Source organism: Mus pahari, chromosome 3 (assembly GCF_900095145.1).
Source record: "Mus pahari chromosome 3, PAHARI_EIJ_v1.1, whole genome shotgun sequence".
NCBI classification, from domain to species: Eukaryota; Metazoa; Chordata; class Mammalia; order Rodentia; family Muridae; genus Mus; species Mus pahari.
This window is the reverse complement of record NC_034592.1, coordinates 6,126,848-6,139,049: the sequence shown is the minus strand read 5'-3', so window position 1 is coordinate 6,139,049 and position 12,202 is coordinate 6,126,848. Positions and strand designations below refer to the sequence as shown.

Genomic DNA, 12,202 nt, shown 5'->3' with positions numbered 1-12,202 from the left:
AAAAGATCTTTACCAATCCTACATCCAATAAAGAGGTAATATCCAATAGATACAGAGAACTGAAGACGTTAGATTCCAGAAAATCAAATTATCCTATTAAAAAATGGGGTACAAAGCTAAATGAAGGCTTTTCAACTGAGGAATATCAAATGGCTAAGAAGTACCTAAAGAAATGTTCAGCATCCTTAGTCATCAGGGAAATGCAAATCAAAACAACCCTGAGATTCCACCTCACACCAGTCAGAATGGCTAAGATAAAAAACTCGGGAGACAACAGATGCTGGCTAGAATATGGAAAAAGAGGAACATTGCTCCATTGCTGGTGGGATTGCAAGCTGGTATAACCACTCTGGAAATCAGTCTGGTGGTTCATCAGAAAGTTGGACATAGTACTAGCTGACGACCCATCTATAGCACTCTTAGGTATACACCCTGAAGATGCTCCAACGTATAACAAGGACACATGGTCCACTATGTTCATAGCAGCCTTATTTATAATAGCCAGAAGCTGGAAAGAACCCAGATGTCCCTCAACAGAGGAATAGATACAGAAAATGTGGTACATTTACACAATGGAGTACTACTCAGCTATTAAAAATGATAAATCCAAAAAAAGAGAAAAAAATGAATCCATAAAATCCTTAGGCAAATGTATATATCTAGAAAATATCATCTTGAGTGAGGTAACCCAATAGCAAAATAATACACATAGTATGCACTCACTGATAAGTGGATATTAGCTCAACAGCTCCAAAAAACCAAGATACAATTCACAGACCACATGAAGCTCAAGAAAAAGGAAGTCCAATGTGTGGATACTTCAGTCCTTCTTAGAAGGAGAACAAAATACTCACAGGAACAAATATGGAGATAAAGTGTAGAGCAGAGATGAAGGAAAGGCCATCCAGAGACTGTCCCACCTGGGGATTCATCCCATATACAGTTACCAAACCCAGACACTATTGTGGATGCCAAGAAGTGCATGCTGAAAGGGGCCTGATATGGCTGTCTCCTGAGAGGCCCTGCCTTACAAATACAGAGATCAAAGCTAACCACTGGACTGAGCGTGGTGTCTCCAATAGAAGAGTTAGAGAAAGGACTGAAGGAGCTGAAGGGGTTTTCAACCCCACAGGAAGAACAACAATATCAACCAACCAGTAACCCCAGAGCTCCCAAGGACTAAGCCATCAACAAAGGAGTACACATAGTTCCAGCTGCATGTGTAGCAGCGGATGGCCCTGTCATGCATTAGTGGGAGGAGAGGTCCTTGTTCCTATGAAGGCTCAATAGATGCCCCAGTGTAGGGGAACTTAGTGTAGGGAGGTGGGAGTTGGTGGGTGGGTAGAGGAGCACCCTCATGGAAGCAGGGAGAGGGAGTATGGGATAGGGGGTTTGGGGGAGACCAGGAAAGGGGGTAACATTTGAAATGTAAGTAAAGAAAATATCCAATTAAACACACACACACACACACACACACACACACACACACTGATGGAAAAAAAAAAAAAAAAGAGTTTCTTCTTCGGTCTTGGTCCAGTTGGAGTTAATATTTGTGCCTGGTGTAAGTCAGGCATTCACCTTCATTCCTTCACGTGTGGGTTTGTAGCTGTTCTAGTGCTGTTAGTGGAAGTGCGTGTTCCATCCCTGCTGAATGATCTCAGCACATCCATGACTGTCCTCTGTATGTCTATCAGTCTATCAGCCCGTGACCTCCATGTCCACTCCTGAGCAAGCACTCAAGCCCATAAGTATCCCAGTAAGCAGCACATGCGAGATTCTTATTCTCCAAAGAAGCCTGGATAATTCAAGCGACATGTGGTTACAGATTTTCTTTCACACATCTTTGAAAAAAGTTTCCATCAATCCTATCTAAAGTAAATGACATGCACAAATCCAAATTTAAATGCTCACCTGCAGGGCCCTTTTATGCAGCTCACCTTGTGCTAATGATGCAGGCTTTGGCAATCTCCTCTGCATGTTACATGAAACCCTGTCTAAAACAATCCATTNTGCTGGGCATGTTGGCACAGCTGAACNGGAATGCTGTGCAGGCGTGAGGTTCACTGAGATTTAGCACCGATCTGTAGCTGCCGGCCTCAGAAACAAAAGCATCGGCCCTGAACTGAGGCGTTCGGTGAACAATGCGCAAGGTGACTGTAACTTGGAAGCGGTTCCTCAACTCCAAGGAAACCCTTCAGATCATTAATTGATTAATTCTGTCTGTAGGCTTGGACTAAGGATTTAGCATAATGGAAGGATTCTTGGAAATTAACCCAAAGTTTTTTAGCAGTTTAGCCACAGAATCTCTGAATTCAATTTGTAGTCTTTGNACCCAAAGTTTTTTAGCAGTTTAGCCACAGAATCTCTGAATTCAATTTGTAGTCTTTGCAACTCTTATTTTTTGTTTTGACTAAAGCTTTTTGTCTGTGTGTGTGTGTGTGTGTGTGTGTGTGTGTGTGTGTGTGTGTGTGTGTGAGAGAGAGAGAGAGAGAGAGAGAGAGAGAGAGAGATAGGGTTTCACTGTATCTCCTCATATTTATCCAACGTGTGTCAGGAAAATACCTCATTTTGAGAGAAAGTAAAAGAGTTAGAGGAAGACAGCAGAGTAATGTATTATCACTTGCAAAATCTGGTACGATTCTTCATACTATTTCCTGCTATTCTTAACTTCAAAACCATGTTAAACTCAAACCTTTGTAAATTAATGTAATATATTTAAAAGTTCCAAATTGTTAATGAGTGTTTGGCTGTAAAGCTGTGGTGAGTTTGTCCAGCCGGTTTTCAGTCTTGCTTTGGTCCTGTATTTCCCTTGCCTATGTTTTGGAATAAATAATGTACACCCTGTGCTATAACACATCGGACGTGTGGGGGCTACTTTTTGATTTTGATTTTATAGGGGATTACAATTAAAAGAGTACATGAACCTCAAAACAGACTTTAAACTTTGGACTTTTAAAACCTGTTGTGACTGTGATAGACTACAGGGACTTTAGAAGTTGGAGTAAATGCATTTTGCGTTATGTAATGTGGTTTGAATAGGTTTGGCCCCACAAGCTCATGTGGTTGAATGCATAGCACATGGGAAGTGGCACTATTAGAGGGTGTGACCTTGTTGAAAGAAGCACGCCACTGTGGGGCTGGGCTTGAGGTTTCCTATGCTCAAGCCCTATCCAGTGTAGATCATAGTCTCTTTTTTTGCTGTATTCAGATCAAGATGTAGAACTCCCAGGTCCTTCTGTAGCTCCACGTCTGCCTGGAGGCTGCCATGTTTCCCACCATGATGAAAATGGACTGAACCTCTGAGAATGAAAGCCATTCCCAGTTAAATGTTTTCTTTCATAGGAGTTGCCTTGGTCATGGTGTCTCTTCATAGCAATGGAAGCCCTAAGACAACAGTACATGAGGACCGTTCTGTAGGGGTTGTTGTTGTTTTAAAGAGCGGTCTGGAGATATGGATCAGAGGAAGAGTGCTTTTATAGCAGGAAAAGACCTGGATCTCATCACCAACACACACACACACACACACACACACACACACACACACACACCCCCATACTCATGCATGTGTACACACACACACACATGCACACGCATGTACATGCATGCACATGGCAATGCAGCCACCTAGAGAAGCATGGCTGGCCTTGACTTCTTGCTCTGCCATCAGCTTTGTGACCTTCAGTGAGTTACTTAACCCTTACGTTTTAAGCATCTGTTAAACAGGGATGATAATAATGGAAAAGCCTCATGATGTTGTTATAGCACTTGACATGAGACCTAGGGCCCAGGCACACTAGGCAAGCACTCACTCACTGAGCTATACCCCAGCCTTTAACATCTCAGTGAGTAAATATTTGCAAAGCGCTTGGCACTACATCACTGCCACTGTTGTAGAAAGTGTTGAGTGAATGAATCAGGTAGAAGACACGTTAGCTTTGACAATGTCAAAAATCACCTCCAGGAACAGTAGGACCTTAAGCTCTAAACACATTTTAAAGTTTAAAAAGTCTTTGCACAAGTAACTTATTTGTGTCCTTTGTTTTGTTAAGTCCTTGCCAATTGAAAAGTATTTATCATCTGTGTGAGAGTGTTTGTAGGATGCATGTGGAGCTGAGTGTGCACGGCTTGTGTGGCACTCCCCAGGACAACCTCGTGGAGTTACTTCTCTCCTTCCATTGTTAGGTGGGTTCCAGAGATAGGACGCAGGCTGTTAGACCCATGGAGCAAGCATGTTACCCTCCAATTCCTCTTGCCTGCACTGACTTGGAGTCTTAGTAGATTTTTATTTTGTGTTTTGAGACAAGGTCTGACCAGCTGTGAACTTAGGACCCTCTTAAGGCCTACAATTCTAAGCATTAGCTCTATACCCGGCCTATGTCTCCCTGATAATGTCTTAAACTAATTTTTATGGTATGTTTCATATTAGGAACTCAGAAAATGTGTTGGTTTTCCATGAAAAAAAGTGTTTAAGATAGTTGTCTTATTTCTATGACTGCTTGAAATTACCCACCACACTTAGTGAGGTGCAGGCACAGAGGAAGGGACTAAGTGAAGCCACAGACAATCACACCATAGTGTGAAGTCTGGGGAAGTAAGAGAGACACAGAGGTCCACAGGAAGGAAGTGTCACCCAGATGCAAAGCTGGAGAGCTTTCATAGGGGCGAGGCCACTGCAGACTGAAGGACTTAAGACTGGAAAGGGAGAAGAGAAAGGCAGGCAATGTTAACCCAAGACTGACCACATGGTAGGCAGAGCAGAATGATACTGAGAGCTTTGGACAAATTATTTGAAGCTTAAATTAAGGATCTTTTTATTGTTTTTGTTTTGTTTTGTTGGTTTTTTTTCCTTTTGGTAAAATTTTGCTATGCAACCCAGACTGGCCTCAGTCCTCTGGCCTCAGCCTCCCAAGTGCCGGGATGACAGTATTCTCAGCCACTGTAGATTACAAGTTTAGATTCTAAACTGTTGTCAGCCCTGTATAGAAACAGACATCGTGTTTTGGTGTGTGACTCTGGTAAAGTGTTTGCCTAGCATAGTGAGGCCTAAGATTTAATGCCCAACACTCATAAAAGAAAATAAAAGGGGTCCTAATGCACACTTAGGGCTTGCTTATGTGCAATGCAATGGTACAGCATATTGCATATAATAGTATAGTATTTCACATACAATGGTATGGCATATCACATATGTTACTACAGTGCATCATTTTTTACTATATATCTACTAGGGTCTAGGTTCTACTAGGGAAATATATACATGAAATTTATTGGCTTAGTACGAAGTGACTGGGACAGTAGTGGAACGGAGGCGACTAGGCCAAAGTTGAGACACATTGGTAAGGATGTGACCTACTAACCAGGATAAGGAATAAAAGGAGCTTGAGATAATGCCAGGGTTTCAAACTGGGTTTCTATCCTAGGGGTGTGACTGTTTGAATAGTTCCAGGAAAATTAACTCACTGTGTGTGTGTGCGCGCGCGCGCGCGCGCGCGTGTGTGTGTGTGTGTGTGTGTGTGTGTGTGTGTGTGTGTGTGTGTACTGGGGTTGGACTTAGAGTCTCACAAGTGCTGAACATATACTGAACCTTGTGTTATACCCTCCAGCCCCCAGAATGTAATTTCAACCAAACCCCCAAAACTATAAGCAACAGGAAAATGTTTTATTCCTGTTACCTCATCTTCAAAGATGTCTTTTTGGTGAGATAGCAGGTAAGTACTCAAGGGCACTCAGTGGTCACACTAGCCTACCATCTTGTAGTCCTATAAAATCTACTTCTGTCACCTACAGGTTTTATATCAAGTGCACTTAAAATGTAGACTGTACCCCTGCTCCAAATCCCATGATGCTGTGCATCTGTTTTCAGACATTATAGAGACAGTGTGGTCAGCCAGGCACAGCCACCTTCCTGACTTACTGACTTACTGGACTCAGGCTTCCTGCCCACTTTATAGGAAATGTCTTCAAGGAGGGAAGCCTCCTGCACAGCATTTGTCTGAATTTTTCACATCTGAATTTTTTGTTGGAACTGTGGGTCTTGGGGACACTGGTCTTCCATGACATCTTCTGTGCCCAGCCAGAGGCCACCAGGATTGCATGGTGATATACCTAGTGCTTTTCTCAACAGCTAGAGGCTTAGATTTGGTTTGTGTTTTGTTTTGTTTTTGTGTTTTTTCTTTCTTCTCTCTCTCTCTCTCTCTCTCTCTCTCTCTCTCTCTCGTGTGTGTGTGTGTGTGTGTGTGTGTGTGTGTGTTGCATGGTCAAAGAAGAGAGGCGGGGGGAAGGTCAGAAGAAAAAGACAAAAATTAAGGGGAAAAAAAAAAACCAGGTAAGCTTGGCAGCCTGCCGGCAGGTTGGTACTTTTCCAGTCTAGATGGATAAATGAAGGACTTTTCTGAAGCTGCTGCTTCTGTCCTTGTAGGTGGCAGAGGAGGCTATGGCTTCCTTGCTGAATGACAGTGAAGAGATGGAGTTAAGGGAGAACCTGTCAGGCTTACTGAGCTGACCACATGGTCTCCCAGGAGAGATCCCTGACCCCTGTGTGGAAGCAAGTTAGAAGTCCCCATCCTGTCTCCAGATGTGACCCTGGAAACAGTTAAGATGCAGGCTACTGGGGGATGACACTTCAGTGCTAGAGCTAACAGGTGATTATAGTTTCAGTTTATTGTTTGGTTAAAAAAATTATTTGGGATTTTCTCATTTGAGAGAGAGAGAGAGAGAGAGAGAGAGAGAGAGAGAGATAATATCTGAGCAGTCTGACCAGTGTATTACCGTATTTCCATTTGTTTATCTTTTCTCATATATCATCCTTTATTAACAATAAAATGAAGACAACCATCTGAATAATTTCACAGAAAGTTCCAAGTGATAGGATTTTTAAAGTGATTTAAAAAAAAAAAAAAAGATATCCAAAGACCTTTCTGAAATGTCTTGAGGCTTTTAGGCGTTCTGGACCTAACAGTCACCTACAGACCCCTCTTTCTCATTTGCAGCTAGCTGCCTGCCAAACTGATCAGCTGACCCCGCCCGAGGGTGAGCTTTCACAGGAAGAAAGGGTTTGGTAAGTGGAAAACATGACTTGTGTCACAGAGCTCCTTAGATCTCTATAAATCAGGTATAAAATGTGACGCACACGGGTCTCCATCCTTTCCTGCTCTTCGTGAGGTCTGGCTAGCATCCTCCTTTAACGGGTGTCTTGGAGCACAAGAGTCCGATTAGTGTTTAAACTTGCTGTCAGAACACAGCTCCAACTCGATTGCTCCTTTTAAACATCCCGAATTCAGTAACTGAAAAGTGCTAATGTCTAGCACACGGAGTTAGAGGAGAGCTTGGGAGCTGCTACCTGTCTTGGAATGAAGTTGGAGTCTTTCCTAAAAGCCCTGCTGCCTCCGAGGTAGCCTGGGCTCCTTAAATCCTCTTGGTCTGCTTTGCCTTGTTTGGTAAGATACCTGGGGCCATTTGCACAGATGTTCTTTCTGTTCCTCTCCCAGGAGAAAATTAAATATATAGCTCCAATAATCTGTACAAGCCAGCCTCTACTGATAGGCAAGTTCTTGGGAAAGGTAAATCTGTAGTTGAGTGATGTACAATATACAAAAAAGGGACAAAATGCCCAGTCCTGTTCAGTTTCAGTAATTTTAAAACCTGAGTGCTAATGCAGCAATGAAAATTGCTTTTCTTAGGTTGCCCTAAAATTTAAGGGGGAAATGTTTCTAAAATTAATTTAATAGATTTAGTTGTACCTTCAAAGTTGTACGTAAATATTGAGGCCTAAGATCACAAACATTCAGGTGGCAGCTTATGCTGCCATCTTAGCATCTTAGTTAAAAGTAGGCATCTTATACACAGCAGGGATGTCAACAGGTGTCACTAAGGTAAGATGTCGTGGTTCCATTCAATTTTTAAAAAATATATATTAAAAATTATATATAATATATAAGTATTTTTAAACATATTCTTAAATTATATATAATATATACATATTATATATATATATATATATATATATATATATATTCTCTTTTAAAGTATTTTCAAATGTGGGGACACACAAAGACTAAACTGAACTAACCATTATTTTAAATGTTAACAGCTATACAGGAGGCTGGGAGGCAGTTTTCAAAAGCACAGCAGTTCCCAACATGGACATTTCCCCCCTGAATTAGTTTTTCTCTTGGATGGCCCCTGTCTCTTTTTAGAAGTGAAAATGTTAGTACTGTGATGTTTGAACCAGGAAGAGAAATGGGCAAGAAAGATGTAGATATGAACAGGACCCCTGTTAATATTCTCAGCAGGAGAGTAAATATTTAATGAAGGGGCTGTGACGTCCAGGGTTGCAACCTGTTCTAACTAAATAGTCCGGAGAACAATAGCACAGGAAAACCCCCCACTCTGAGTCTGAAGAGAAAGACATTTCTCAGCATTTTCACGACTTTAGCATAAATGAATAGTTATTTTAAAAACAAGGCTTGAAGTCAACACCATGCAGTTATATATGCCGTCCGTATGCTCCGGAAGGTTCTTAGCTTGTTTCAAATTCAGGATTTTTTTTTCATGTGCACATTTAAAAGTGCGTTGAAAGCTGAGAGGTCCAGTTGGGCGTGAGTTCCCAGCTGTTTAACATTTCAGGCTACTTGGCTGTTGAATGGCTCTAAAGCCAATTTAAGTTGTCATCACGCAATTGGCGGGCTCGAAATGTTGGTTGGACCCAAGCACGCCGGTCACACCTCTTTAAGTCCCGATACCGACCGGTTTTTTTCCTACCCGAAGGCTTGAGGCCAGGGTAATTTAGTGACAAAACCAGAAATATCAAGTTCTTCAGGGGAAACTATAATTTCTTGGAAGCGGGAACAGTGGGAGCAAAAATACGATTCTGAAGAGTATTGAAAAGGCACCAAGTATACTTTCACAAAAGGAAAAGATTTTCCTGCGGAATATTTCCAGGGACAGAGTATGCTTGCAAGCCGTGATTCTGAGCTAAAATGTGCCCAGTAAATCATAAGTCCTATCTGTTTCCGTCTTCTGTAATTTCTTTTTCAAAAAGCCAGCTGTAATTTCTTTTTCAAAAAGCCAGCGAGGATCGTGTTCAATGGCGTGGCTTAAATGCAGGTGAAGAGGTCTCAGCAGAGAGAATCAAGGACCCATTCAGCAATTGGCCGCAAGCCTCGCGGGACACATAGTAACGAAATGTTACTGGGACAATCGCACTGAGTAAAGTCGAAACGCAAACAGGATTTGAATATGTGTTTTAATAAAACCTGAATCTAAAAAGCAAAAGGCACGCATACAATTAGACGGCCTCGAAGAGGCGTAGTAAGTAAAGGAAGGTCAGCGGGCAAATAACCGCACAAACAGAAACAAAAGGAAAACTCCGCCTGCAAGCTGACCATTACAAGTCCTTACAAAAGGTAATTAATTAGAAACTGTCATTTTAACTGCAACAGAACCTTCCGAGCTGCGGTTGGGAGGAGGGGAGAGCCACAGTGTTTTAATCCACGTAGTGACCTGCAATTCTCCTCCATCTTGAGGCTTAATTTTCCAATATGCTTCAGAAGTAGAAGGGGAACTAAAAAGGATTAAGAACCTTTAGTAACATTTCTGCTTCTGATAGGCGTCAGGCAAGAGGAAAAAAGAGGGGGCGGGGAGTCACGGAACCTTTATTGTTCTTCATAAGAGCCTTGTCTGGAACCACCAGGAGCGCCAGAGTCTCTGTGGCGCAATCGGTTAGCGCGTTCGGCTGTTAACCGAAAGGTTGGTGGTTCGAGCCCACCCAGGGACGCCTTGGTTCTTTTTTTTTTTTTTTTTTTTTNTTTTTTTTTTTAAACAGCTCGTCTGCAGCTTTTTCTACCCCTGTATACTTCCGCTGTCAAATTCAAACAAACTGAAGTCCAACTTTCCGCATCGATCCTAAGCTATCTTTCCCGGTCTTCCTACGTTCAGAAATCAATTTTGTTACAATGAAGCCCAACTTCAGAGCTTTTGGTTTTTCCGTTTTAAAGTCTTAGATAATTTATAGAAAATGGAACAAACCTGAAAAGAAAAACCTATTATACTGTCTCATAACTAAATTTCTAAGAAATGAAAGAACTTAAAGCAAGAAAAATTACTTTTATATTTTGCTCACACATTATGTGTGCACAAAGTGCCACCTCCCCCCTCCCCCCCAAAAAATAGATACGTTAGGAAAATAACCATAGTTACATCGTAATTCGGTCTTGAGTACAGATTATAGAAATCTAAAGCCAGTTTTAAGAAGAAGATTGGTGTATCGCTATCAGTAGGTACCTGTCTACAGCACAGGTTTCTTGAGAAGCTGAAACAATGGAATAACTTTAAGAGTCTGAGGCCACCTGTCTATTTAAAACAAGGAAGAAAAAGAAACCATTGACTTTGAGTAGCATTAACAATATTATAATTTGGAGATTAATTCTTTAAAATGTTATTTCTGCATATTTATGCACACACATATATATTCTCTATTTGCCCTGGGTTTACATACTAATTCTTTTAGTTTATGTATAAGTATGCAATATTAATTTATTCTTTTAAAAGACAATTTATTCTATGTGGATTGGTGCTTTGCCTGCATATATATCATTGTGAGTGTGCCAGATATCTTAGTATTAGAGTTGCAGACAGTGGTGAACTGTCTTGTGGGTTCTGGGAATTGAACCCAGGTCAGTATAGCCAGTGCTCTTAACTGCTGAGCCATCTCTCCAGACCCCATATTTTAATTCTTATCCGTTTATGATGCTTCAACTAAATCCTATAGGCTGAGTAACTTACAAAAAATAAAGATTAGCTTACACTTGTGAAGGAATGGCAGATAAGGGTAGCGCCTGTGGGGGTATTCTTCTAGTGGGAACTCTGCAGAAACTCTAGAAGCATCGCATGCTGAGGGAGGGCAAACTGGAAAGCTTTGGCTTACGAAGCCACCAGTGCCCTCCTGGGAGTGGGGAGGGAAGTCACCCTCCTGACTTGTGGTTCTCATTATCTCCCAAGGGTTCTATCTCCAAATATTCTGGGCTTAAGTTTCTAAGGCATGACTGCCAGGGACATGCCCAAACAGTAGCATTAGTAAAGTCTGGTGGCTGTTGAGTGCCACCTACTTGCCAGACATTGTCGCAATCAGTCCTAGGCCAGTGTCACTGAGGTTGCAGAGAAGAGCTCAGTACAGCAGAGCCTCGGGCCAGAAGTCACAGTTAGCTTCGAACTCAGCTCAGGCACAAAGCCCCCATGTTCTACTGTCACACTGCCCACCTCCAAAGTAGTCACTTGATTACTTAATGTAAAACCAAAAAAGAAATCTTAATTGTTTTACATGAAGTTTCATTAATAGCTTGCTCTCCACATCATGCAGGGAGTTTAGAAACTTTGTAGAATGTAAAAGGGCATTATTAGATTATGTATCAAATTACATGTTTGCCGTATTGCCCGATTTGATTCAAAATGAAATTTGTGTGGGGATGTGGAATCTTCACATGAACCGGGGTCTCTAGGTTCAGGAACAGTTTGTTGGCATTTAAGGGGGCAAGACTGAAGATTGGAACAGGCCAGGCAAAATATGCAGGAAAAGCCAAAGGCCTAGAGTCAGGCCACGAATCCTGGCTTTCAGGAACTCCTTCCCCAAGGCCGGTGTTCGGGAATCATCCACGTAAACTCTCATCCAGACGGTTTTGTGAGATGTGCTCTGGGTCACCTCTCCGAAGCGGTAGTTTTCAGTTTCTAAGGAGCCTCCTCTTGCTGTGGGGTGGTTAACCGAACTTCGAGGCCAGGAATTAAGAGGGAAAGCTGAACTTTGAGAACAAAGCTTCCCTCTAAAGGAAGTAGATGATGGATTTGTGTGGGGGCGGGCTGAGCACACTGCCTTTCTTGGGACCATTGCATACAGATGGGAAAGACAAGAAACATTCGGGAAAAATGGCAGACGTGTTTATGGATGAACTGTCTTTGCAAACCGTAGTGCGTGTGTGGTTCTAAATGAAGGGGCCCTAGGAGTCAGCACAGAACACAATCAGTCGTCAAATTCTCAGCAAAGGAGATTTATCACTGTGTAGGGACAATGGGGACAGGGGTGCCTCTGGAACTCTAAGAGACAGCAGAAGGTATGTCTGCAGGAGTGGGTGTTTGTTTTGTTTTTGTTTTTGTTTTTAAGGCGGGAAGGGGGAGTCTGTTTTAGGATGAGTTTGTAAGCCCTGATTGTAAC

The 12,202-nt window shown here is 42.1% G+C and overlaps 1 non-coding gene across 1 annotated transcript; it reads left to right on the top strand.

Moving 5' to 3' along the window:
* The first annotated feature begins 9,701 nt into the window (after nt 1–9,701).
* Trnan-guu lies at nt 9,702–9,775 on the top strand. The gene has a single exon. It is a non-coding gene; the product is annotated as a tRNA-Asn (tRNA).
* The last annotated feature ends 2,427 nt before the right edge of the window (nt 9,776–12,202 follow it).